Consider the following 26,504-nt stretch of genomic DNA (forward strand, 5'->3'; position numbering starts at 1 on the left):
ATCCCAGGCCAACTAAGTCAAAAACCAGCAAAACACCAGGCAAAAAGTTGGGGGTAACCATAGTCCGATATCCACCTTCCTACAGGTAGACTGGAGTGTGGTAGATTGGTGTGGTAGATTGGCGTGGGATAGATTAGAGTGTAGTGGGGTAGATTGGGGTAGACAGGGGTGGAATGGGAAAGACGGGTGGATTGTGGTAGATTGCACTGGGATAGATGGAAGTGGGGTACTTTAGAGTGAGTAGATTGGGTTAGATTGGAGTGGAATGGAGTGGGGTAGAATGGTGTGGGGTAGATTGGTACAGGGTGAGGTAGATCTGAGTGGGGTGAAATGGGTAGATTGGGGTAGAGTGAGGTAGAGTGGGTTAGTTTGGAGTGGAGTATAGTACATTAGATTAGGGTAGATTTGGATGGGGTAGATTGGAGTAGGGTCGATTGGTGTGGAGTGGGGTAGGATAGATTGCAGTGGGGTGGATTAGGGTGGATTGGGTGGAGTGGGTTAGATTGGACTGGAGCAGGCTAGATAGGAGTGGAGTGTGGTAGATTGGAGTGAAGTGGAGTAGAGTAGATTGGGGTGAAGTGTGGTAGATTGGGGTAGAGTGGAGTAGAGTGGGGTATATTGGGTGGAGTGGAGAACTATAGATAGGAGTGGAGTGAGGTACATTGTGGTAGATTGGAGTGGGGTAGATTGGAGTGGAATGGAATGCTGTAGATTGGTGTGGGGTAGGCTGAGATAGATTGGAGTAGATTGGAGTGGAGTGAGATAGATTGTAGTGAAGTGAGGATTGGAGTGAAGTGGGGTAAATTGGAATGGAATTGGGTTGATTTGACTGGGGTAGATTGGAATGGAGTGGGGTAGATTGGAGTGGAGTGGTATGAATGAGTTTGATTGGGGTAGATTGGAGTGCATTTAAGTGGAGTGGGGTAGATTAGATTCAAGTGAAGTGTGGTAGATTGGGGAAGATTGGAGTGGGTGGGATTGATTGGGTTAGACTAAGTGGAGTGCAGTAGATTGGAGTGGAGTTGAGTAGACGTGGGTAGATTGGAGTGGAGTGGGGTAGATTGCAATGGGGTAGATTTTAGTGGAGTGAGTAGAGTGGATAGATTGGATTGTAGTGGAGTGGTTTAGGGTATATTGGAGTGGAGTGTGGTAGACTAGGGCAGAGGAGTAGGGTAGACTGGAATAGAGTGGAGTGGAGTGGGGTAGATTGGGGTAGCGTAGGGTGGGGTAGATTGGATTGGGGTGGACTGAGGTAGAGTGAGATAGGGTAGATTGGAGTGGGTTGGTTTGGAGTTGATTGGGATAGATAGGATTAGATTGGATTGTAATGGGTGGAGGAGTGGTGTAGATTGGAATAGATGGAGTAAATCGGAGTGGGGTACATTTTTGGAGTGGAGTGGAGTGGGGTAGATTTGGTGGAGTAGAGTTGGATAAATTGCAGTTGGGTAGATTGGAGTGGAGTAGATTTGGGTAGGTTGTAAAGTGGAGTGGGGTGGACTGGGGTAGATTGGAGTGAAGTGGAGTGGACTAGACTGGGGTAGACTGGAGTGAAGGGGGTAGATTGGAGTGGAGTGGGGTAATTGGTGTGGTGTGGATGGGCATAGGGTGGAGGGGCATAGAGTAGACTGGCATGTTGTATCATGGATTGAGTGGATTAGAGTGGAGTGAGTGGCGTGCAGTGGCGTTCAGTGGCATTTCGTAGAGTGTCTCAACAGTGGAGCGGGGTAGAGTGGAGTTGAATGCCGTAGAGTGGAGTGGAGTGTCATAGAAAGGAGTGGCGTGGGATAGAGTGGAAGGGCATAGAGTGGACTAGAGTATAGTAGAGTGGAATGGTGTAAAGTGGAGTGGCATAGTGTGGAGTGTGTATGGTGTGGTAGTGCACTGCCATTACAGACAACACATTTTCAATTGAAATGACCATTACATTTGCACTGACATTCAATTTTACTGCTCACAAACGATAATGCGTGGAGATGTCATCGCCTAGTGTATCGTATTCAAATAATGTTTCCACCACACTTCAGAATTACAAAAAAAATGTTTAATTGTACTTTCCTAATTCTGATATAATGTGAAACATTGCCCCTGTTTATTTTTGTTGTGTGTTAGAAAAAATAACATCTACATGCACTCCTCTCACATGGGTACTCGGCAGGATTGTCAAATAAATTCTCTCACTTTGAAGTCAGGGAAAGTAAAGTAAACACCAAGCTCGTTGCAAGACAGAGCCTGCCATTAGACCTCTGTCTTGGAAAGTACAGCAAATATGACAAGATAAGAGCAAGATTTAAAGGCCTGTTTACAGAAAGCGAGTTCTCGGAAGGATACAGTGAACAAAAAATGCTCATGGAGGCATAAACTCAAGCTGGACAGCCTAAAGCAAATAAAGCCAGCAAATAGAAAGCAAGAAACTGTGAGTTACAGACCACAAAGCCAATAGTATGTAACGGGCGAAATGCATTCCTAGAGAAGCTTTCAGAAAACCCACAAGAAGTCGTAAGCAAATTAGACGGTAGGCTTCGACCTAAAAACGAGCAGTCAGGGCCTGTACCATACCTTGTAAAGCACCTATACAGATTATCTGTACAAGTTGACAAATGCCCTGATTTGCAAATCTGGGCATTTTTAAGCCATCTGATTCACTATTTGGGGGCCACTTTTATTGTGATGCCCCGGCCTAGTTAATGTGTCATGGTTAGTCCTGGCATTTTACAGAACTTTTACACTTTAGCACACACCTACCACACCCAATATGAAGTTCAGAGCTTCTTGGCTTCAGAACAGTAAAGGGTTTCTGCTGGAAGGGCAACTTTAGTATTCTAACGGCAGTCCCGAAAAATGTTGGGAACGTTCAAAACTCGCCAAGTATTTTAAATTAAAAAAAGGCTTGAAAAGTTGTAATTTTATATTTCTGTGAAGTGGTGCCCTGACACTGCTCGCGGCAAAAATCTAGGGATACTCAAATTCCCAGTATGCACCGGGTGATCAGCTAAAAAGACAGGAAAAACTGTGGAAAGTCACACTTGACTTTTTTCTTTTTCCATTGCCAGTGTTTATTTACTTGCAACAAACGAGGGATAACCCTCTGTATCTGAAAAATGAATAACCACAAATATTGGTGGACGGCAGTTAATCGTGGGGTTCTTAGAGGTTGCTGCTCGGAAGCAGACATGTTGTCTCCAGGCACTGAGGTGCTTTGTGACACTCTAGACCCGAGGTTTCATTAGCAGAGTGCATTGCGAGGGCAGTTACTGCAAATAGCGCCGCCTTAATTCAAAGCATGCTGCACCGAAGCCACATTTGTCCTTCGCACCATTACCGCTCTTAGTAAGCGTTGTTTTCAGTTTTTACAGCAATTTTTAGTAAACCGGTGAAATGCCACCTACGTGAGAAGCAGGAATTTAACATTTTCAACCTGGCCTTGTTTAGAAGCCGTGTCAATTTCGAATCACTTGACCAAGAAACGTACACTCTTTGGAGCAATTTCTGTGGGGAAATTGGTAAGTTTTGACACCTTAGAAGAACTAACAATGCTATTGATAATTTTTCATAAATAACAGTTCGGATTAAAATGTCTCAAACAATTTGATTGGTTCAATTAACTTGAGAAAGACTCGTTTTTGAATGTCGAACTTTCTGGAGCCGGATGGTTAGGGTGTTGTGTAAAGCTTTATAAAAGACTTGTGGCATGATGAATTAGGCAGTCGAATTAGTTTATTTACTTAAATATGTTAAACCGCACAAAAGGGTCACTTATTTGAAAATCTATGGATTTCAGAGCTGTTTGATCGATCGAGTTGAGCAAAAAAAGGCTTGCCAACAGAATGCATTCTGGGAGTTGTAGTCTTGGTTTTGTTCAATTGCCTTACAATTGACGACAATCGTATGTTAAAATGAAAGGAAAGCAATGCCTGCTAAATGATTTTTTAGGGTGATGGGTAAGACATATTTTGGGACCCTCTGATTGTCACAACTTTGAATGTATTTACCTTTTTCAGTTAATGCATGCCTATATGATGGCAAACAATAATGAATGACATGTAAATCTGTGTCAGAAATGTGACACAGATAACACCTCAATTTGCACATCGCCCACTAGTGAAATAGTGTAAAAAGAAAGCTTGAATAAGCATAAATAAACTAATGTCTTCTGCTTGCATCTACATTTTTTGTCTTGCAATAACATTTTACCTGCAATTCAGTTTCTAACTCGCCTGTTCCACCATTTCGGTTCCATTTTAAGGCGCATGCAACTTAGGGTTCAAGGTCCCCACCGTCCAAGTGCACCCGGTAAAGTCATCTTCCTCACTTCTGTCTCTTCATCAAACTCACTCCATCTCGCTTCCAATTGTTTCCACTGTCTGCGTCTTTTCTCCTCTAGTATATGTTGTCTATCATCTCTCTACCCAAGTGTACCGCTGCTTAAATGGCTCTACTTCTTTCTCTCTATACCTCACTAATCCTCTTCTATGTACCTTGCCTCTCTCTATAACCTCTATCCTCGGTTGTATGATATTACAACGCGGTCTTTTACCGTGCATGCCATTACAACGCGGGGATTACAACTTTCGCTGGAGGGCGCTGGATAGTGGAATAGTTAATTTTCTATTCCAACTCCTGCCCAAGTTGACAGTAGGGAAGGTGTTGGATAGAAAATTAAACTATTCCCTATCCAACAGCGCCCTCCAGCAAAAGTCGTTGTAACGACTTTCGTTGTAATCCCTGCGTTGTAATGGCAGTGCGGGGTAATCCCCGCGTTGTAATGGCTGTTCACCCTTTCGCTACCTCACCTATTTCCTCTTTTCTCTGCTTCGCCTCTTTTCTCTGCTTCGCCTCTTTTCTCTTTCTCTGCCTTGCCTCTTGCCTCTTTCTCTGCTTTGCCTCTTTCTCTGCTTTGCCTCTTTCTCTGCCTCGCCTCTTTCTCTGCCTTGCCTCTTTCTCTGCCTTGCCTCTTTCTCTGCCTTGCCTCTTTCTCTGCCTTGCCTCTTTCTCTGCTTTGCCTCTTTTCTCTTCTTCACCACTGCTTCACCTCTTTCTCTGCTTTGCCTCTTTTCTCTTTCCCTGCCTTGCCTCTTTCTTCTTTCTCTGCCTTGCCTCTTTCTTCTTTCTCTGCCTTGCCTCTTTCTTCTTTCTCTGCCTTGCCTCTTTCCTCTTTCCCTGCCTTGCCTCTTTCCTCTTTCTCTGCCTTGCCTCTTTCTTCTTTCTCTGCCTTGCCTCTTTCCTCTTTCCCTGCCTTGCCTCTTTCCTCTTTCCCTGCCTTGCCTCTTTCCTCTTTCCCTGCCTTGCCTCTTTCCTCTTTCCCTGCCTTGCCTCTTTCCTCTTTCCCTGCCTTGCCTCTTTCCTCTTTCTCTGCCTTGCCTCTTTCCTCTTTCTCTGCCTTGCCTCTTTCTCTGCCTTGCCTCTTGCCTCTTTCTCTGCCTTGCCTCTTGCTCCTTTCTCTGCCTTGCCTCTTGCCTCTTTCTCTGCCTTGCCTCTTGCCTCTTTCCCCGCCTTGCCTTTTTCTCCGCCTTGCCTTTTTCTCCGCCTTGCCTCTTTCCTCTTGCTACAGTCACTGACTTCTCATCTTGCCCCTGTATGTCATAATTCTCCTGATTACCTCACCTCTCAATTTGTATACCTCTGCATCTAGCTCTCTCTAAATTGCCTCCCTTTACCTTTCCTGTCTGTTTCCACACTCCTCTGCGTACATCCAACTCCTTTTTCTCTCTACATTTCCACCTCCTATCTATTTGGAGACAAGAGAAAGACTGAGAGGTAAAGAGGGTGGCATCGTAAGACAGCCAGTGTAGAAGGAGCAGTGAGGTAGGGATAAAGATGAGATAGATTAGGTTGGAAAGGGATGTAAGTAGACATTTTAGGTAGCCAGAAAGAAAGCTACAGAGACCTGGGAAGAGATGGATGAAGTAGAGAAAGTGAGGTAGAGAGGGGATATGAATATAGGTAAGATATATCGAGTGAGGTGCAGTGAAGACTGAGTTAGAGGGAGGCAGAAAGAGAAGTAGAGAGAGGGTTGGTACTGTCAGCTAGGAAGAGAGATGAGATAGGTGAGGAGAGAAACAGAGATAAGGAGTGGTGCAGGAGGGATAAAGAGCAAGAGAGTCAGAGGTAGAGATACAAAGTGAAAGGAGAAGAGGTTGAGAATAGACTGAGGTGAGAAAACAAATATTTTCCCAGGACCATTGCCCACATTTCTCATCACTTAGAATGGATCTGAGTCCCGATTTGATATCTGTGGCTTCCGGGGACAATGAAGAGGTGACAGTGTGCTCATAACCGAGGGACGTAAGATCGACTATTGCTTGTGAATTTTATTCCCCAACTATTATGACTAGACATTTACAGTACTTAATTTGAGCAGGTGCTTTCAGGTGCTCAGCACCTGCACTTCTTTCATAGGGCCGGGGCTACAATTTCTAAACCTGCAGGTGGTGATCTCAATATTAATTGTTCAATTCAAAATAAAAAGAATAACATACATTGCATGGTGACTGGCTGATAAATGTTTATAGGCAGGCAGGCATACGCCTGTCCAGGCAGGCATGATTGTGTACCACCACGTTAGTGATGATGTCATCACACTGATCACAAATCCAAGAAGTCATCGACAAACTATGGCTTGCATTCTATTCCCCAAGTCTGCTGCACCTTGCCACTGCCTGAGCCTAAACCTCCCATTGAATAATTGTAGCTGGGGGTTGGCTCATGATGGAGTTGAGGCAAGGAAGCTGCAAGAGCGCATTTGGAACTAGGGAGTGAGGGCTCTTGAGGAAGAATAAATGAAAGTAAGTGTGAACTTTCCACTTGTTGCGTAGCCAGATTAGCATATCCGACAGTCCTGCATTGCTGCTATCCTCAATGGGCTGTGGCCCAACACAACGTTTGGGCACCATGGCGTCACCAGTAGAATCTGTGCGCTCCACCCCAGCATGGTAATTGCTGAGCGTGAGTGAGTCCAGTAGGCACTACAGCCATACTTACCGGCATTGGCAGCATTACTGCTGGGGACAATGCATGTGCTGTGGCAGGCAGGATCACAGCAAGCTGAGCAGTGGATGCCGATGACCTGCTGTGCTCAAACAGCCGCCTGTTCCGCAATAAACCCAGTCATACCACACTGATTAATATATGCAAAAAAGCATTTTAATTTGGTGTACATTTCGTTTTTGGACTCAGTGTAGGTAAGAAGGTAAAACCCGTCCTCCTCCGCTTCTTTGGGAATGACAACAGGAAAATAGCAGGGACATGTACAGGCTGACGACAGGGGTCACAGGCAGCAGTATGTTTTAGAGATGAGAGACAGCTAGAGTAAAGAGGAGAAGAAACAACAAGAGAGGAGAGTGATAAAGCGGAGAAAAGTAAAAGAAAAGGAGGAGAGCAAATCAGATGCTAAGAGAAAGCAGCCATGATGTGAAGAAGAGAGAAGATAGAATGAAGGGATGTGGAGGACAGGACAGAGGAAATAAAGCAGGCAAATGATAAAATGGAGACACAGCTAATCACTGCTAGAGAGTGATAGTAAAGAGCCAAGATGGAGGGGAGAGAGAGCAGAGCATGGATAAAAGTGAAGAGAAAAAAGGGCAGGGCTAAAATGAATAGAGGGCAAATCAGAAATACAGGGTGTGACAAAGGTGATAGAAAACAATTAGAGAGGTGAGAAGATAGACTCTTAGAACAAAGACTAAGGGGCACACAACAGATCAAGGTTAGAAGATAGAGACGGAGGCAGTGAGAGTGTTGAAAGTGGGGCTCACCGGAGGAAGACGTGAGCGGTGGCCTCCTTAGCAAAATTTTCAGCACCTGCACTTCTTTTTTTACTAATTAAGCACTGGACATTTAACAAGGACCACCTTAATCTGGGATCCATTTTTCATTTTCTTTCACCTATCTCCCCTTTCTTCTCACTGTCTGTGAGACTGTGAACTCTCTCTGAATCAGCTGGTTCTCTGGGGGTTTCTCCCACAGGGTTTGCTCATCCACTGTGTTAAAGATCGTACGGCTCCTCTTCTATGAAGTACTCATACTTTTACAGGTATAAGATCCCACCCCTCCTTTTTTGGGTCTCTTTTAGGAAGTGCTTGCGTTGTCGCTTCGAGACATACTGTATTCAGGATATGGGCATTAGGCTCCGCCCATTTTCCACCCAAGCATTTTATTGGATCCTTTCAGTGTCTTTTGGAATTGTTTATTTCATTGTTTTTTTGTTTACTAGTCCCTCCTTAGTACCTCCTTCTCTTTACTGGTAACCTCCCATGAGGTCCGCCCCTTTTACATGAGTCCTTACTTTGTATGTTTGATTAACTGTTGCTGAGAACTATTTATTTAATTTATGCTTTGTTTGTAGTTGCGCTTTTGCTTCGCCCAAATCATATTTTCTAACTTTATTTTTTTCGTTTTTACCATTGTGCAATCAGCGCTTTCACTTTCATTATAGTGGCCACATCTTCCTTATGTGCACACTGCGATTGATATTTAAGATGGCAGTTTCGCTTTTGTTTTCTTCTGCGCGGCTCACCAAAAACAACATTTCAAACATTATTTTATTAATTTTTACAGCGCAACATGCCGCACTTTCACAATAGTGGCCACACACCTTGCTTTTATGCCCACCGCGCTTCAACTTTAAAATGGTGGCCGCACTTTTGTTTTCTTCTGCATGACTCGCCAAAATCAATTTTTCCAACACTCTTTTGTTAATTTTTACTAGTGCGCCATGCAGCGCTTTCACGTTAATAATATCTCCCACGCGCCTTGCTTTTGTTCTGGAACTGAAGCCAGCACTCACATTTATTACTGGGACCTCAAGCACACTAAAGTACATTTCTATCTAATTAAAACATTGTTTAAAACTATTTTAAACATTAAAAGCAGAAGTGTATTTAACATACTCACACTTTCATACTACCCAAGTTTCAGAGTTGTGGCCTTGCTTCCTCTTATGCAACTTTTCTACGGTGCTGCTCCATGTACAATAATTCGTGTCAACACCCATTTTAGATTGTTGCTCCATGCTTCGTTGTGCTATATATACTGTCCTTTAGTTTTTTTTGCCTACAGACCTGCGAGTAAAACAAGCATTGTCTTTTACAACGCCAATAGCTCTAACTTTCACCAGAGTGTAACCTATTGTATTGCAAATGCTTATTCTATTGGCAAAGGTTTAGTTGCTCATTTGTGTTCCCGGTTAGTAATTGACAACTGACAACAAGCACCAGAAGAAGTAAACCAGGGCTGGAAGACATGCCCACACCTGCTGTGGGCAGTGCTTAGTTTGTAAAAGAATAAGTGACAGTGTTCAATATTTTGTTTTAAGAACCCTGGCCAGCACTATTGAGGGTCAAGGAACCGAATACCAATGCTGCCCAGTCTTGATTCTACCTTATACCTCTTGAGTTTTTTGAGGAAAAATAAATACTGTCCACAAATAATTAGTGTCAATGGGTCCCACCGGCGACCACCAGTTCACATTAGGCACTGGGCGTGGGACAACACTTGATCACTGCTTTACATTGTACTGCAGTCCACCAGTGACCACTTTCTCATCTATGTTCAATTTCTCCTTCACACGTAACCGTCGCGGTCTCCTCATATCATGTAAATGTATGTATACTTGTAAAGCGCACTATCACCTTTCAGGCATCCTGGCGCTGTATACCGCTGTGGAACCCTTCCTGGCTTTCCCTGTGAGACGCCCCCTACTGGGCACCCCCAAGGTGAAGCCAGGCATCCTAGCGCTTTCGAGGCCGTTGTGGAGATTAAGCACGCTATTGCCCAGAGTTGCAGAGTGGAACCAATGATTAGAGTAGGCACCGAGGCGAGAATTATCAAGTCCGTGGACATTGAGCCCAAGACCCTGCCGCGACAGGAATTGAACCCTTGTCCCGGCGCAAGACCTCTGCCTCAGGGTCTGCCGCTCTAATCGGTGAGCCACACTTCTCCACCATGCATTGATTGTCCTTTTAGGTAAAAGCACACTGTTTTGTAGGACTTCATAGTTTTGATTTTAACATTAGCAACATTTGCTCAAACTCCCACTCCACACTCGTGGTGGTTTAAAACTAAAAGCAAAAACTGGTTGAAGGTGTTGCACATGACTTAGGGTCTTTTGCAGGGGCGTAGCTTGGTCGGTATGATTGGAAGGTATAAACTTTAGATTTCTCAACAATCACTTTGGCATATCTTATTAAACTACAATATGAGAAGCAGCACAGGAGTGGGGCTTAAGAGGCGGTGGAAAAAGAGGCGTGTGGGTTCATCAATCAATCAATCAGGGATTTGTAGAGCACACTACTCACCTGTGAGGGTCTAAAGGTGCTAGGGGCAGGGGGGTTTCAGGCAGCCCTGGTCATTCGAAGAGCCAGGTATTGAGGCTCTTCCTGAATGCTTGAAGTGTCCGGCTTAGTCTGATGTTGAGGTGGAGTTCGCTCCAGGTCTTGACTGTGATGTAGGAGAAGGATCTTCCTCCTTTTATGGCTCTGTGGATGCGGGGGATTTAGGCCAGGGCAGGGTCAGCAGAGCAGAGGTTTCTCTGGGGAGCGTAGAAGGAGATTCGTTCGTTGAGGTATTGGGGTCTGGTGTTGTGGAGGGCTTTGTAGGCGTGTGTGAGGAGCTTGAAGGTCACTCTTTTTTTTTTTTCAACGGGAGCCAGTGTAGGTCTCGTAGGTGCTGGGTGATGTGATCTTGTCGTGAGATGCTGAGGACGAGTCTGGCTGTGGCGTTCTGGAAGGTCTGGATTTTGTGGAATAGAGATTCGTTGATCTCGGAGTAGAAAGCGTTTTCGTAGTCCAGCCTGCTGGTGATGAGTGTGTGTTTGACAGTCTTCCTGGATTCAGGGGATCCATTTGAAGGTCTTGCAGAGGACGTTGAAGCATGTGGAGGATACAGCATTTGTCTGTCGGTTCATGGTGAGGGAGGAGTAGAGTATGATGCAGAGGTTTCGGGTGTGGTCCGTGGGTGTGGGAGGGTTGCCAATCGCGGGGTTCCACTAGGTGTCATCCCATGCTGAGGGGGTGGATCCGAGGATGAGGACTTCCATTTTCTGTGAGTTTCACTTCAGGCACCTGCTGCTCATCCAGGATGCAATGTCCTTAATTCCTTCCTGGAAGTTGTTCCTGGTGATGTTGAGATCCTTTGGTGAGGGAGAAGATGAGCTGGGTCTTGTCGACATAGGATACAATGCTGAGTCCATGTTTTCTGACAATAGTTGCGAAGGGGGCCATGTATATGTTGAGGAGCGTGGGTCTGAGGGAGGATCCTTGGGGTACTCCGCATCTGATTTCTCTGGGTTCAGATTGGAAGGGCGGGAGTCTTATCCATTGAGTTCGGGCCAGCGAGGTAGGAGCGGATCCAGTCTAGAAAGGTTCCCTGTATGCCGGCGTCGTGGAGTCTGGAGGCTAGTGTTTGGTGGGAGACTTTGTCGGAGGCTGCTGAGAGAAATAATAGAATGAGGGCTCCAGTGTGTCCTTGGTCGAGGAGTGTGTGGATGTCTGTGGCAGCTAGGAGCGGTCCAAAAGTGGGCTAAAGAACGGTGATGGATTAAACCCAGATCTTTTGACTGGGTGTGAGTGTTTGATTGATTCAGATGCTCCGTCCATCACCACCCCCTTTTGTACCGCTTTTGGCCTCCATAAGTGTGGCAGGGTATGCTCAGACGTGAGTCCCTTGCTCACTTTGCCACTGGATTCAAGCAAGCCGGGCTGAAGACGGCTGGAATGCCAGAAACCGGTCCTCGGAAGCTTGTTTCCGGTCCAGGGAAGACATGGCTTGGCAGTTCGGGCTGGACTGTTCCCATGAGGCACAGGGTCAGACTGATTTGCATATAGCCATGTCTGAACTGGGGTGGGAGAGTGGGCTAAAGAACGGTGATGCATTAAACCCAAATCTTTTGACTGGGTGTGAGTGTTTGATTGATTCAGATGCTCCGTCCATCACCACCCCCTTTTGTACCGCTTGTGGCAGCTAGGAGGGCAGTCTCTGTTCTGTGGTTGCTGCCGAAGGGTTACTTAAAACACAATATTCAAACTAACGAACTTTTAAGGCAGAGCCAAAGAGGAGAGAGAGTGAGTCTGTGTGTCTTTGTTTGTGTGTGCCTGTAAAAATCCTGGGTGAAATCTGACAGACTACCCACCACACCCCCCTAAAAGCTTCTGCCCTCAACTATTCACAACAGAATACATTTTTTTAGGGGGGGTTTAACCCCCCCCCCCCCAAATCTATGCCCCATGTCCTTGGAAGTCATGTTAATTAGGCACCTCAGTATTTAGTTAATCGTTGTGCAACGCTTCTCCAATTCTTGGGGTCATCAATTTTTTAAGTTTTCCCACATTGGAAATGATGTTGCCAACTGACGTTGGGTCACCAGCACACCAGGGTTCCACCTGTACTTTAAACTTCTGAAATCGCTGCTATCGGGTGTTTTACTCCCGTTGGTTCAATGGTGGTGGACAGACTACAACACACAGAATGAACTATGTTACAAAATGAATCCCTTGGACTGGAAATATGGCTTCCTGATGACATGGCGTGAGCTGGCAACCCTAATTGGAACTGTAGTGAAAATAGAAACAACTCGTAATCATCATCAATGTTTGTTTCAGGGGCTAACCCCATAGAACAGGTAACAAATATGTACAATTATGAATAAACAGTTATATTAAAAATGCATTTCCGAAATAAATACAGCAATAGGTGTGTGTCTACTAAGCATTGTAAAATGTAAAGTCACATCCTAATCTTTGCCCAGCATCCCGGCTTTCCTTCCTCCAAGCACCAAGAGGCAAAAATAAAGCATGCCACGCTATACACAGAGGAGCTGTTTGTGCCCTCTTGTAGGGCAACTCTGTGAGGCACACTGATCACACTAAAAACCGGTGCAATCCACTTTTTCTTTTGTGTAATCAATGTGGGAAAACATTAAGCGAGCTTCGGTATCTCTCTGAAGGGTACAAATGGGACACAGATCAAGGGAAGACCTGATACTGGATGCTGACCATTTATAAGTAAAACTATTTGTTATAAGGTACAGCACACAGGCCTCTGCAGTATGTGAAAACAGAGTGTGCTCTTCCTAGATGGTCAACTAGGTCTAACAAGTGTAGGGTGGAGGGAAGTGCTCCTTTTAGGAGCAAGGGCCCTCGCACACCCCGAGAGGTGTTATGCTTCATCATCGGGCAGCTCCTCGCTGGGCTGGCACTGCAATGCCCAACGGGCCGCTCAAGAGGGTTCTTTGCCGGAGACCTTCTCCTTTTTAGCCGATGTGTATTGCATGGATAAATAGTGAAATGTGAGGAGAATGGGTGAAGGTGAAGTGTGTTAAAATTGACTAAAGGGATCCAAACACAGTTTTAATACCGAGTCCCTTCGTCAAGGATAAAAGTGTGGTGTGTGCGAAAAATGGAAACAATGGTCTATTTAGCTACAAAACTAGTTAATCGGAAAGGTCAACATGTTTCATGCCTATTACAGTCCCTAGTGGTTCATGACATTTTGTCAGGACCAAGACAACCTATTCTACTCTTCACAGGGATTGGGAGAAGTAAAAAATGTGTGCGCCATACCCTGTGAATTATGCAAAGGTGAAAGACATGCAAAGTGTGTGTCCTGCATACTTTACATAGACCTAAGGAACGTCTCTTGGGGGTAGACTTAGATAGAGGGGAACAAAAAGATGCAGAGATAACATTAAAACAAGTGTTCATGGTAACAAGTGTTCATGGTTATGTATCAAATCCATGTAAAATCCAAACAAGAAGGGAACAGTCGCCAGGACTCTGATAGCTGAGCTGCATGAGGATGCGATGGTAACTTTCCACTTTTGCACCCTGCTACTATTGGACAGCTTACCTATCTACCTGATTGTCCTTAATAAGTAATGATACTGGTCTGTTCGTATTAGTGCACACCTGTATATCTGTGACATCTACATTTCTGCGATTATCACTTGCCATCGCAACTCCATGCAACTCAGCTATCGGAGTCCTGGTGACAGTTCCCTTCCTGTTTGCATTTTAAATGGATTTGATATATGACCATGATCATTTGTTTTAATGCCATCTCTGCATCCTTTTGTTCCTCTCTATCTAGGTCTACCCCCAAGAGACTTTCCTTATGTCTATGTAAAGTATACAGGACACACACTTTGAATGTCGTTCTCCTTTACATAATTCACAGGGTATGGTGCACACATTTTTTACTTCTCCCCTTCCCTGTGAAGAGAATTAGGTTGTTCAGGTCCTGACGAAATGCCATGATCCACAAGGGACTGTAATTGACATGAAACATATTGACCTCGCTTTACTAATTTTGTAGCTAAATAGACCATTCTATCTATTTTACGCTGTGAGGAAGTGGCTCTGTATATACTGTTCCCAGACAGAGAAGATTGTCAACAAACAGCTAACCCGCTACCTCGAAGACCACATCCTGGACCACCTCCCAATCCAGTTTTCGCAGCAACCACAGCACCGAGACCGCCCTCATCGCCGCCACCGACGACATCAGGATCCTAATGGACAAGGGAGAAACATCCGCCCTCATCCTCCTGGACCTATCAGCAGCCGTCGACACGGTCTGCCACCGCACGCTATCAGCACGCCTACATGACGCCGGAATCCAAGGGAAGGCCCTGGCCTGGACCACATCCTTCCTCTCCGGCAGAACCCAGAGCGTCCGCCTCCCTCCCTTCGCTCTAAAACCACTGAGATCATCTGCGGCATCCCTCAGGGCTCCTCCCTCAGCCCGCCGCTGTTCAATATCTACATGGCACCGCTCGCCCACGTCGCACGACAACATAGCCTCAACATCATCTCCTACGCCGACGACACCCAGCTGATCATCTCCCTCACCGAAGACCCACACACCGGCAAAGCCAATCTCCACAGAGGAATGAAGGCCGTCGCCGACTGGATGAAGGACAGCAGACTGAAGCTGAATTCAGACAAAACGGAGGTCCTCATCCTCGGACCCACCCCATCAGCCTGGGACGACTCCTGGTGGCTCACATCGCTAGGCACTCCCCCGGAACCCACCGATCACACACGCAACCTGGGGGTCATCCTCGACTTCGCCCACTCCATGACCAAGCAAGTCAACGCCGTCTCAGCGTCCTGCTTCAACACCCTCCGAATGCTCCGCAGGATCTTCAAATGGATCCCCCCCGACACGAGAAGAACCGTCACCCAGGCCCTCGTCATCAGCAGACTCGACTACGGGAACGCCCTCTACTCAAGAACAACAACCAAGCTCCTGCGACGACTACAACGCATCCAGAACGCCTCGGCACGACTGATCCTCGACGTCCCCTGACGCAGCCACATCACACCCCATCTGAGAAGCCTACACTGGCTCCCAGTTAACAAGAGGATCACCTTCAAACTCCTCATCCACGCACACAAAGCGCTACACAACACCGGACCTACATACCTCAACGATCGACTCAGCTTCCACACCCCACCCGCAGCCTTCGCTCTGCCAGCCTCGCCCTCGCCTCAGTTCCTCGTATCCGAAAAACCAGCACCGGCGGCAGATCCTTCTCCTACCTCGCCACCAAGAGCTGGAACACTCTCCCTACCAACCTACGACAGACCCAGGACCTGCTGGCCTTCAGAAGACTTCTCAAGACCTGGCTCTTCGATCAGTAGCAGCCCCCAGCGCCTTGAGACCCTCACGGGTATGTAGCGCGCTTTAGAAATGCAGTGATTGGTTGATTGATAGGTACAGTGTGCACAGAGTCCACAGACCTCAGAGGTTTGGCAGAGGCTAAAGTTAGATATAACCTTACTCTCTAAAGTGGTAGCTTGGTTGAGCAGTAAGGCAGTATCAGAGGACAGTGTAAAGCATTTGTTGTACACACTCAGTCAGCAAATGGTGTCACACACTCAAGAACTGAACTCTAGGCCAATGGTTTGTATTCAAAATATATACTTGTTTTATTTTAGGACCGACAGTAGGTATCAAAATATACTTTCTCAGATGGAGTTACTTTTAGATAAATACTTTCAAAAGACAATAGACTGTGGAATAGGATAGTTACAGTTGTTGCAATAGGCAACACAATTTCAAGCACAATAACACATTGAGTTCAATGGGAATTTCTAAAAGAAGGCAATGGATTACTTCTAAGATTACTTTTCTAACTGCAGGACTGGATCCTAGATTCAGTCCTGGGACATGTACTGTAAACAGTTGAGCAAAATCGATTAAGTCACTGTAGTGATTTTTAAGCAATATTTTGGTATTTTAAACGTTGACACAAGAAATTTCACAGAAAAACAGTCAATGATTTCCTAAGGAAGAAATTCACTTAGCAGGTAAGTGGGGTTGTGGTTACTCTTTCTAACTCGGGGATGGATCCTAGATCCAGCACTGGTGCACCACCTGTAAACAGTTGAAAGATTGTGTTTTTGTTGTACAGGTGATTTTTAACGAATATTTGTAAGTTTGCAAAATCGACAAACGTTTTCAGCAAAAACCAGGCAATGTTATCCTATGGAAGGAAACTCAAATTGCAGGTAAAGTAGGATTGCTTTACTTTTGTAATCCAGTGCTGGGCTCCTACGTTCAGCACTGGGACATCTATCTTAAACAGGTAAGTATTTACGTTTTGGTAGTTTGTACGAATTTTAAGGAATATTTGTAATTTGCAAAAATCGACACTAAGAAGAAATTTCATAGAAAAAGAGTCAATGATTTCCTACGGGAGAAAATTGGGTTAGCGGTAAGTACGGTTGTAATTACTTTTCAGGGTCAGTGCTGGGCACCAAGATCCAGCACTGGGATCTCTCCTGATAGCAGGTGAGTAAATTGGAATTCACTGTTCGGCTGATTTTAGATGAATATTTTCAAGTTTCAAAACTCCACACTTAGAAGAATTTTCAAGTGAAACCAGTCATGTTACCCTATGGAAGAAAAGTGAGTTATGAGCTTTTGGGTAAGTACTCGACTGGCAGAGGTAAGTTTCTAGGCATAGACTCAGGGGTCCCCCAGGGTCAGGTAGGTACAGTTGGTACACCCTCAGCGGCACAGGGACAGCCGGGTGCAGCTGTAGTTATACTCAATGTTATCCAATGAGAGGCAGGGGGCCTTTGGTTGGTGACTGCTGGCAAGCAGGCCACGTGACTGTGGGAGCTGGGCTCCTGGTCACTTGCTCAGGGCAAATGGGGAAGTAGGTTAGGACCAAGGTTACACTGCCAGGGGCACTCAGGCGGCTGGATGCAGGGTGCTTTTGAGCCGTCAGACGCTCAATGTTATTTAATGGAGATCTTGGAAAGTGAACAAAGTCTGCAGGCTCGGGGACGGAGATTCTTCAGGTGCGACCACCACTTCGAGAGGTAAGTTGGGAAGCTGGAGGAGGGGTGGACACCCAGGAGTTGGGCACAGGAGGCCATGAGGCGCCGGGTGCAGGGGTGTCTTTTGGTGTCGGGGAATCTTAACCTCAGCTGGTCGCGGTTAGGGGGGTCCCTGGTTCTGATGCTGCAGGCGTCGTCTGGTTCGTCGAGGCGGGTCTTTGGGCACTGAAATTCAGGTCCCAGTCGCCGGGGGGACGTCCTCGTGGTCTTGATTCACTCCAGGCCAGGCTTGGCCAGTGCAGAGTGTGCAGGGTTCGCGGTTCCGGGCTGATGCCAGCGTTTGTTACTTACTTTGAGCAGTACCACTGCTCGTGGGAGACCCAGGTAGTCCGAGTCACAAGACAGTCAGGTCCTCCAGGGTTTTTGAGGTTGCTGACCACTAAAGACGCCGGGGTTTAGCAGGAGCAGGTTTGAGGATCGACAGGCCTGTAGGGCTGGGGCCAAATCAGTTGGTGTCTTCCTCCTTTTAGCGGCTGCACAGCAGGTCTTTTTGTTCCTTGTTCTTCTTTTGGAATCTGGATCTGCTGAAGGAAGGTTCAGGGTGCCCCTAAATACTGAATTATGGGGCGTTGTAGGTAGGGTAAGGGCAGGGACCAATGGGTCCCTGTCCTGGGGTGAGTACACCCCCTATACTGCTCCTCTCCTGTGGGTGGGGGGCAGGAGCCTATCTCTGATTGGGCAGGGCTCCCCATCCTCAAGATGGCGGGAGCCCGGAATTGTGCTTCATCTCGCCTCCCCCACCTGAGGGGTGGGGTTGGCAGAGGCTGGCACACCCCCTTCCCTTCCTTTGTTTTTCCCGCCTGTCTTCCTGCCAGAGTGGGGGTCAGAGCCGGTGGGGGTCAGTTGCTGAGTACAGCAAGAGGCCTGGAGAAGCTCACAAAGGCGGCATGCCTTTGAAGCTCCCCCTGCCCATCCTGGGGGAGGAGACCTAGCACCTCGTCCCAGGATGTGCATTGTTGCAGGCCCAGGAGAGCGGATAGCTCTCTACCTAGGGGTCCAGCAACATGTCTGCTGTGTGGCAGCCTAGGCAGCCTCTCAGTCAGGACACTGGTAGTTAGTTAGGTTTCAGGGGGCATCTCTAAGATGCCATCTGTAGTGCTTTTTACATTAAATCCCACATTGGCATGAGTGTGGGTTTAATGTGTTGAGCTTCACTGGCTGCCCATCAAAGAAAGGATTCACTTTAAATCACTTTGCATTGCCTACAGAGCAGCACATGACTTGGGTCCTGTCCCATTGCAGGAGAAGCTTGCCTGGTACAATCCCAAGAGGCAGCTCCATTCCTCCAGCGCAAATTTATTGATGACTACCAGGTTTAGACGCTCTAGGATGGGGGGCAGGGCTCTCAGTGTTGTAGCCGCTCATCTATGGAATGAGCTGCCTCAGAACATTAGACAAGCCAACTCTTTGGCTGAGTTTAGAAAGAGCCTGAAAACTTGGCTCTTTCCCAGGCACGATTTCTAGCCCTCCTCTATTCCCCTTTATCCTATCGGTTGATGTTTAGGTTGGCTTCTCAGGTCTTAGCGCCAGGATACCCGTAGGGTGGCAGCTGCGCTATATAAGAACTCAATTCATTCATTCATTCATTCATTCATTCATTCATTCATTCAAGTTTGATACCAAACTTCTCAGTCTTCAGTGTAGCCATTATGGTGCTGTGGAGTTCATAATGATAACCTCTCAGCACCATATACTCTTAATGGCATTGCTGCACTTAGTGCCCAGGAATGGCTCTGGGTACTGTAGGGGCACAGGGCTCATGTACCCGTGCCCTCACCTCTGGCATAGGGCACACAGCTAGAGGGGTGATTGATGTATGCCAGGGCAGTGTGTTTGTGGATATGGCACACAGGGATGTGTGCCATGTCGGCTCTCTGTTTAGTTCTGTGCCAAAAACTCAGCCTGCTAAGGCAGTGTATGGGTGTCAGGGTACAGGGCCCCTAAGGGTGGCACAATAAGTGCTGCAGCCCTTAGGGGTCTTCCCTGGTCGCAGTGCCCTGGGTACCTAGGGTACCATTTACCAGGGGCTGACCTGTGGCTAGAGATGCCAATTGGGTTTGGGCTTTTAGTTTAGTATTTAACTAAAGAACACAGGCCCTGGGTACCTGATTGGCAGGGACCCAGGGCACACCGAAGAAAAGTGCATCAGGTATCAGGCAAAAAGTGTGGGGGGTTACTGCAACAGAAACCCACTTCCCTACAAACGCTCACACCATGTTTTTATCCTTGACAAAGAGACTCTAGTATTATAGTATTAAAACTGTGTTTGGATCCCTTTAGTCAACTTTAACACACTTTACCTTCACCCATTCTACTCACATTCCACTATTTATCCATGCACACACATTAGCTAAAAAAATAAGAGATCATCTCCGGCAAAGAGCCCCCTTGAGGGGCACTTTGGGCATTGCAGCGCCGGCCCAAAGAGGAGCTGCCCGATGATGAAGTATAACACCTCACGGGAGTGTGATGGCCTTTGCTACTAAAAGGAGCACTCCCCTCCACTCTTCACTTGTTAGACTAGTTTCCCATCTAGGAACAGTGCACACTGTGTTTTCGCAGATCCATCTCCATCAGCACACTGGAAGGCAATCAATAGATTTGTGCTGAGGAGATACGTGAGGGAGATGGTGACTTTATTTCTCTTTATTTTCTATATCATTACTCAGTACTTGAAGAGAGACTTGCATGAGGGGACAACAACCCTACATATTGCAATTCGTCTAATCCCATTATTCTTGTCACATGTTAAAGAAACCTTAATATGATTTTTTTTCTTCGACCCAGGGTTTTTGTTTACCCACATTTCTCTAGATTTCCTTTACTTGTCCTATAGGAGCGCAAAAATAATTCCCAAATAATGTTCACTTATATTTCCCCAGAATTGCAGATTCTCCTAGCCAGTTGTGAAGGAGAGTCCTGATTTTATTAAAGACAAGAAGGAGAATGTCAGCAGTCTCTTTCTCACTGTTTTATTTCACAGTACTTTAAAGAACTACATTTCCCATTAGGCAGGTCTTGCACAGGAAATGACAACCAGCAGACTCCAGTAGGTGTCCAGTATATACGGGCCGGCAACCATGACCTCTGCATCTTTTCTAGATGTCATCCTAATACAAATGCTAAGTGCAAATCTGAACAATAAAAACGACAGGAAAAAAACCCAAACGCACCTAAATCAGTTCATCATGTATTTTCCGTCTGAGATGTCCATTCCAAGTCCGAGTAAAATCATCCACATGCACTTCAGGTCTTGGAAACTCAAATTGTTGAATGGTTAGTTCAAGATGCCACTAGGAAAAATCAAACCTAAATCCATTTCCATTTCCAGGGTAGACATTTTTTACAGTGGTGGTATAATATTCGCTTTCATATTTTTGCCCAAAAACTTAAAGAAATTGCTTGTGACCCTGAACAATGTAAGGTATCCATCCTTTAAGTCCAACTTCCTCATCCAATCGACTTAAATCAGAATATTCCTTAGGCAAATTACATCTTCCATTTAGAAATGTCTGTAGACGCTAAGCTGGTTGAGATCTCTCAAATGTATCACAGGCCTGATTTTTTTAGTTCTTCTTTTGAACCAAGAATATATTGCTGTCTCTCCTGGTGCCTGTGACATACTACTATAACACCTTGGCACACAAGATCTCTCACTTCCATAGTTATTAAATCCACCTTTATTTGGGAGACCTGCATCAGAAACGGAATCCTGTCTTGGAAAGGAGAAATATATAAATCTTTTTGGTCCCCGCCCGCCCCCTCTACTGTCTGCAACATCCAAGCGTCTTGGGTAATAAGTTGCCATTCCTGTAGAAAAGGGACTAACCTGTTCCCAACCTATATAAAGGGTAGGGTAAGAACTCTTACTTTGGGTTCTCCCTCCTCTTCCTTGTTTGGATGAGCCAAAGAGTTGTCCTCCTCCTTCTTTACAGGAAGAACAAAGGCCAGGAGAAATGAATGAGCTGGTGGTTGTAGTGGGGTCTGTAGAAGTTTGTTCGGTTGGTGAAGTGACCCCTGAATCTACCAGACCTGGGGGAACCCGACCAAATACTTTCTTCAGCCATGTGTGAGCCTTATCCGTTGAGAAAAAAAGCCTGAACATATTTGCCAATTTCCTTGAAAAGATTATCTCCAAATAGAGACGCTTGCATGGAACATCCAACTTAAGTTCTGCTGTATTTCTCAACTTGGGACCTACCCTTAATAATCGGCCTTTCCTTCTTTGAAATGAAAGTCCTGTATTAGCATTTCCTAGAAAACTGGCTCTCTATGCCATTACAGAGACCACTTAGGAGTAGCACTTCCCCTAAACCTTTAACCTCTTTGGCAGCACATAGAATTCTAGCTAGGGGCCGTAGGGCGTCCAAAACCTAATCTTGGATCATGGGAAAACCCTACCCACCCATTTCCTGAGGTCTTTGCCTCCCACGCTCCGAAAAGTAACTATTTTCTTATCCAAAACTGGGGTTAAGGCCTCCTTGTCTGAGATTGTTAGTGTAGGACACTCTGCACACAGTTCAGTCTTATTAGCCCAATCTATAGGGGTCTTTATCCTTATATATCCTTATATAGGGCTTTGATACAATCATCAATAAAGATGGCGGAAACCACTCCTTTGAATTGGGATGTTGAATTAACCCCGGATCAAACTCTGCCTTGCCTTCAGCATCCAAGATCAACTGTGATTTAGTAACCTATGCTCTCTTTTTTGAGTTTTTAGCATTGTCATCATTATCATAGTACAGGTAATACTATATATATTGTGTAATATCAAAAGGTCTCCTAAGGTGGCCTCCTTTTGGGTTCACAAAAGACCATACCACATGACATTTAATTCCACTTCACCCTGCTAAATTGAACCATCACCATGTAGTTGAATGTCCACTTACCCTTCCAAGTGCTTCATTTAACAAGTTGTTTGTACCCCCAGGCACAGAGAAAGTGTTAAGTCACAATTGCCACCAACTAAACAATATGAGGTCACAAACTTTATAAATCATTTTGATACTGAGGTATCTAAAATGTCAGAGGTTGCATTTAAATAATTCCTGTTCTGACTCAGTCACATTTTCATTGTGTGCTGTATCTCCTTTTGTGCTCTTTCTTTTTCAATATTCTTTTTTCTTGTGCAATATCTGCTTTTAACTGGAATTGAACCCCGACAAATGGGTCATGAAAACCTGACCAAATATCATATCTCTTACTCAAATAAGCAAGTCAAAACATGAGCATGTGCCATTTATTTTATATTTGAAAATGAATTCTATTAAATATTTCAGTGTTTGAGCATTTGTCTGGCGTATACTTGTTTTAGCATTTGTGTGTATTGTTTTGAAGTTGAAATCATTGAAACTGTTTAGTTTGGGGATTCCCCAGGACTCAGTGGGGGGTCCCTGGTTTCCAGTACTGATTCATTGGCGGTCCACAGATGTCAAAAGTTTAAGAACTTAAGCTTTAATGCATTTTACAACAGAAGTACTTTCAAAATTGCAGAAACAACCCACCAAGGTTTCTCAAGATAAACTTATTTTTAGCAATAGTAATAGCTCAGAGGTTTAACAACCCTGCAAAAAAGTAGTAGTGTGTAGCTTTAGGCAGCTTTTTTCAGTTTCAACCATAGGTAATGTTGAAGCTTCCATTCTTCCATTGTGTGTTGTTTCCAGGGCACAAGTCGGGAGTACACGTGAGTGGACAGCGTCCACCCACTAATTTCACAGGGTGCACGCTGTCCACATTTTCAAGAGGTTGGGCCTCACTGTAAAATATGCTTAAATCGTGCCGGTGTAATGTGAAAACACCAGGACACATTCATTGTTGCACCTGCACGTTGTCTGTTTTTGATCAGCAGCAATGCGCAGGCAGGGAGTGGGCTCCAGCTAGGCCCATAACAAATGGCGATTTGATGGGTCATCCGGGTTCTTTTTTGTTTGAGTCTCCTGGCTGGGAGTTCATGCTTAGACCAGGGGCGAATCTCCGTTGGAGCAGAGGAGCGTCTTCCCACTTAAGTTAACCCCCAAAGAAGGAAAAATAAAATGGTTCTACATTACCATTTTATTTTTCATCCACCCATCCTGACGCTCGCGTCCGACTGGGTCGGGCCGCTGCTAAATGACAGCAGCAGGGAGGAGGGTGGGCTGTTACGGCACTTTTCAAATTACACATGTCTTTTTGGCCAGCCGTCTTGCAACGGCCAGCCACACATGCGCACTTTGGAACCTCTAACCCAGCTGTGATAAGACAGCTGGGTCAGAGTAAGTGTAGGACTAGTGTCAATGGGAGCGGCGAGTGAGTCCCCCCCCCCCCCCCCCCCCCCCAGGGCCGGCTCTAGGCTCACGGAGGCCCTGAGCAGGGAGTGTAGGTTGGGGGCCCGAGGCCGCCAAATCCCTGCCAGGGGCCGACACGCAAATATGTATCTATGGATATATATTGGCATGGCGGCCCCTGGGGTTTGGCGGCCCTGTGCAGGTGCACAGCTTGCACATGCCTTACGCCGGCCCTGCCCCTCCCCCCACCACAAGCCCCCTCCTCCTCTAGATGCTAGCCACCACTGACCTAGATCCTAATACAGTGGGGTGGAAACCAAGGTACACACCCCGTTAGCACTTCACACGTAATTAAGAGAGACCAGCATTTGACTTCGTTCAGTCCCTGTATAGGAGCTATTCATGCATTGTAAGAATAACAGATGTCTTGGCCTTTCCGAGTATTTACACTAGATACATTTTATTTATATTATGCTATATCGCTTATTACCCCGTCGAGGCATTGTAATAACAATTGAAATACCACTATTTTTCTTTTATGTTGTTACTCATCCTAATGCAGGGTGTCGCAGCGCTTTACATCACACGTACGCATTACATATACAATATATCATATACGTTTGTATATAAATGTACAAGATATGTTATATAAGTCAGTGGGGGTTGCTGGTGTGGAAGTAACATATCATCCTTCATAGCTCACTGTGCTAAATAAGAAGGATTACAATGCAACTGCAAGTAACATAAGGATCTCTGTGTTCAAAGCAGTAACCCACTTACCTATCTACATAAAATAAAATGTGGCATCTGCATGTTACATGATGTGGTTTGCAGGAGATGCATGAGATGCATTAACCTTCTATGCTACTTTGAGCCAAAACTGGGTCTAGACAAAACACAGATCTTTCCAACAAGTGCATCAACCTCCAGAGTTTTCTTATTATTATTCACTCAGATTTACTAGGAACACACAGTTCTCTACAGCAGGTGCCTAAACCCATAAGATATTTTAAAATGTAGGCTTTGCTAAGCAGACAAGATTTACTCTGTTTTCTTTGTGGCAGAGTTTAAAAGAAATATATGTATAAGTTTGTGTGGGTCATGTCACTTTTCTAGCCCAATCCCGATGCAAAATCTATTATGGGATTTGCAGTGCCACACAAATCCCGTTTGCCTGGCTTTGTTAAGAAACAAAAAAAACAATGCAAGGCTATACAATGCCCTGTTTTACATTTTCTTATGCCAGGTAGGCATTACATGGGTGGTGCATGGGCGTGGGTTTACAGTAAACTGCTGAGTCTACTTGAGGCTGGCGTAACAAGGAGAAATATCTGTATTCCTCTTCATATTTCCTCTTTGCAAGTATGCATTCTGCAGCACACATACAAAGAGGAAATAGCCTCCTATGATAGTTTTTTTTGTGTGGCTTTGTTAAAAAAAGAATTTTATTAACGCAAGGCAACACATTACGGTATTTTGTGTGAGCCATTACATGGGTGGAGCTAAGCATGAGCGCAAAATCCGCTCCGATCGCGGATTTTGCGGATTTTCGGTAAATCCGCGATCCGCAAACTCTCGCGAATTTACCGAAAATTCGCAATTCGCGAGCGGCGGATTCCTCGGTCAAAAGTTCAAGCCTTGCTGGTCTGTAACTAATTTACGATGGCGCCGGCAAGCTGCCAGCGCCATCCTAAAGTTACTTAATTAGCTTCAGCAGGAAGCTCTAATAGATAAGATAAAGCAGGGGCTCGAGCGCCTGCTTTATTTTACCAATTAGAGCTTCCTGTTGAAGCTAATTTAGTAACTATTTTAGGATGGCGCTGGCAGCTTGCCGGCGCCATCGTAAATTAGTTACAACAGGCACAAAACGGTGGTGTCTTCTTGAATAAATATGAAGGGCAGGGTTCATTCTGGCACGACGGTCCTGGCACAAAAATTAAACCTCTTCCGCAAGCACTTACAGAAATAAGCATGTGCCCTAGTTGAAGCTTAAATTCAGTGACTCATTCATCGGCCCCAAAAACAATTGTGAGCGTTGTCAAGGCTGGGCAGATGTGCCTTCTTCCCAGATATACCATCGAAAATCCAGCTGTGATGCTGGACATAGGCCTTTGCATCCTTGACTTTCACGAGCGCAATCCTCGTGCTGTTCCTGTGGCCAGGAGCTTCTGTATCTGTATCTGTATCTGCTGCTCTGATCGGTCTCTGACCTTTTATACACACAAGAGGCATGTGCACTCGCATGGAAGCCCCGTCCGTTTGGCCCCGCCCACACACTCGAGGTGTGCACCGTCTTCCCGCCATTTACCCACTATGATAGGTCACTCAAGGGACCCCTGCGCCCTTCGGCGCGATTGCATAGTAACACACACCTGGTCGCTGTTGACAACTCTCTGGCACTTTAGGTAGCTGTAGTGTAGTAAAAGCACTATACATTTACCCAACGAGGTAGCACTTACTGATTATCCAGTAGAAAGTACTCCAGTTCAGTAGAGGTATGGCACAAAACGGTGGCGTCTTCTTGAATCAATATGAAGGGCAGGGTTCAATCTGGCACGATGGTCCTGGCATGGAAGCCCCGCCCCCAAATCCGCCGATCCGCAAAATCCGCGGATTTTGCGGATCCACGATCCGTGAATACGCAAATTCGTGAATCGTGGATCCGCAAAATCCGCCCATGCTTAGGTGGAGCATTGGCATTCCGGTACATCCACCCATCTATTTTGTGTACAAATAATATACACAGTCTTCTTAACACCTTAGCCGTGGTAGGATTTACCGCGGTGCACTGTGTTTTTTTTTAAACCCGCGTCACATGACGAGCTCAGCTCGTCATGAGTGTACGAGAGGTGTACCTCATGACGAGCTGAGCTCGTAATGAGCGTCGAAGGGGTTA

General features: G+C 45.8%; 1 protein-coding gene across 1 annotated transcript in view; it reads left to right on the forward strand.

Annotated features, from left to right (window-relative positions):
* The first annotated feature begins 3,126 nt into the window (after positions 1–3,126).
* Positions 3,127–26,504, forward strand: part of LOC144785399 (fibroblast growth factor receptor substrate 2-like) — a 195,021-nt gene continuing 171,643 nt past the window's right edge. Inside the window, exon 1 of the mRNA XM_078664335.1 lies at positions 3,127–3,500. The gene's annotated coding sequence lies outside the window, so the exon portion shown is untranslated. The remainder of the gene's footprint in view (positions 3,501–26,504) is intronic.

Source organism: Lissotriton helveticus, chromosome 10 (assembly GCF_964261635.1).
Source record: "Lissotriton helveticus chromosome 10, aLisHel1.1, whole genome shotgun sequence".
NCBI classification, from domain to species: domain Eukaryota; kingdom Metazoa; phylum Chordata; class Amphibia; order Caudata; family Salamandridae; genus Lissotriton; species Lissotriton helveticus.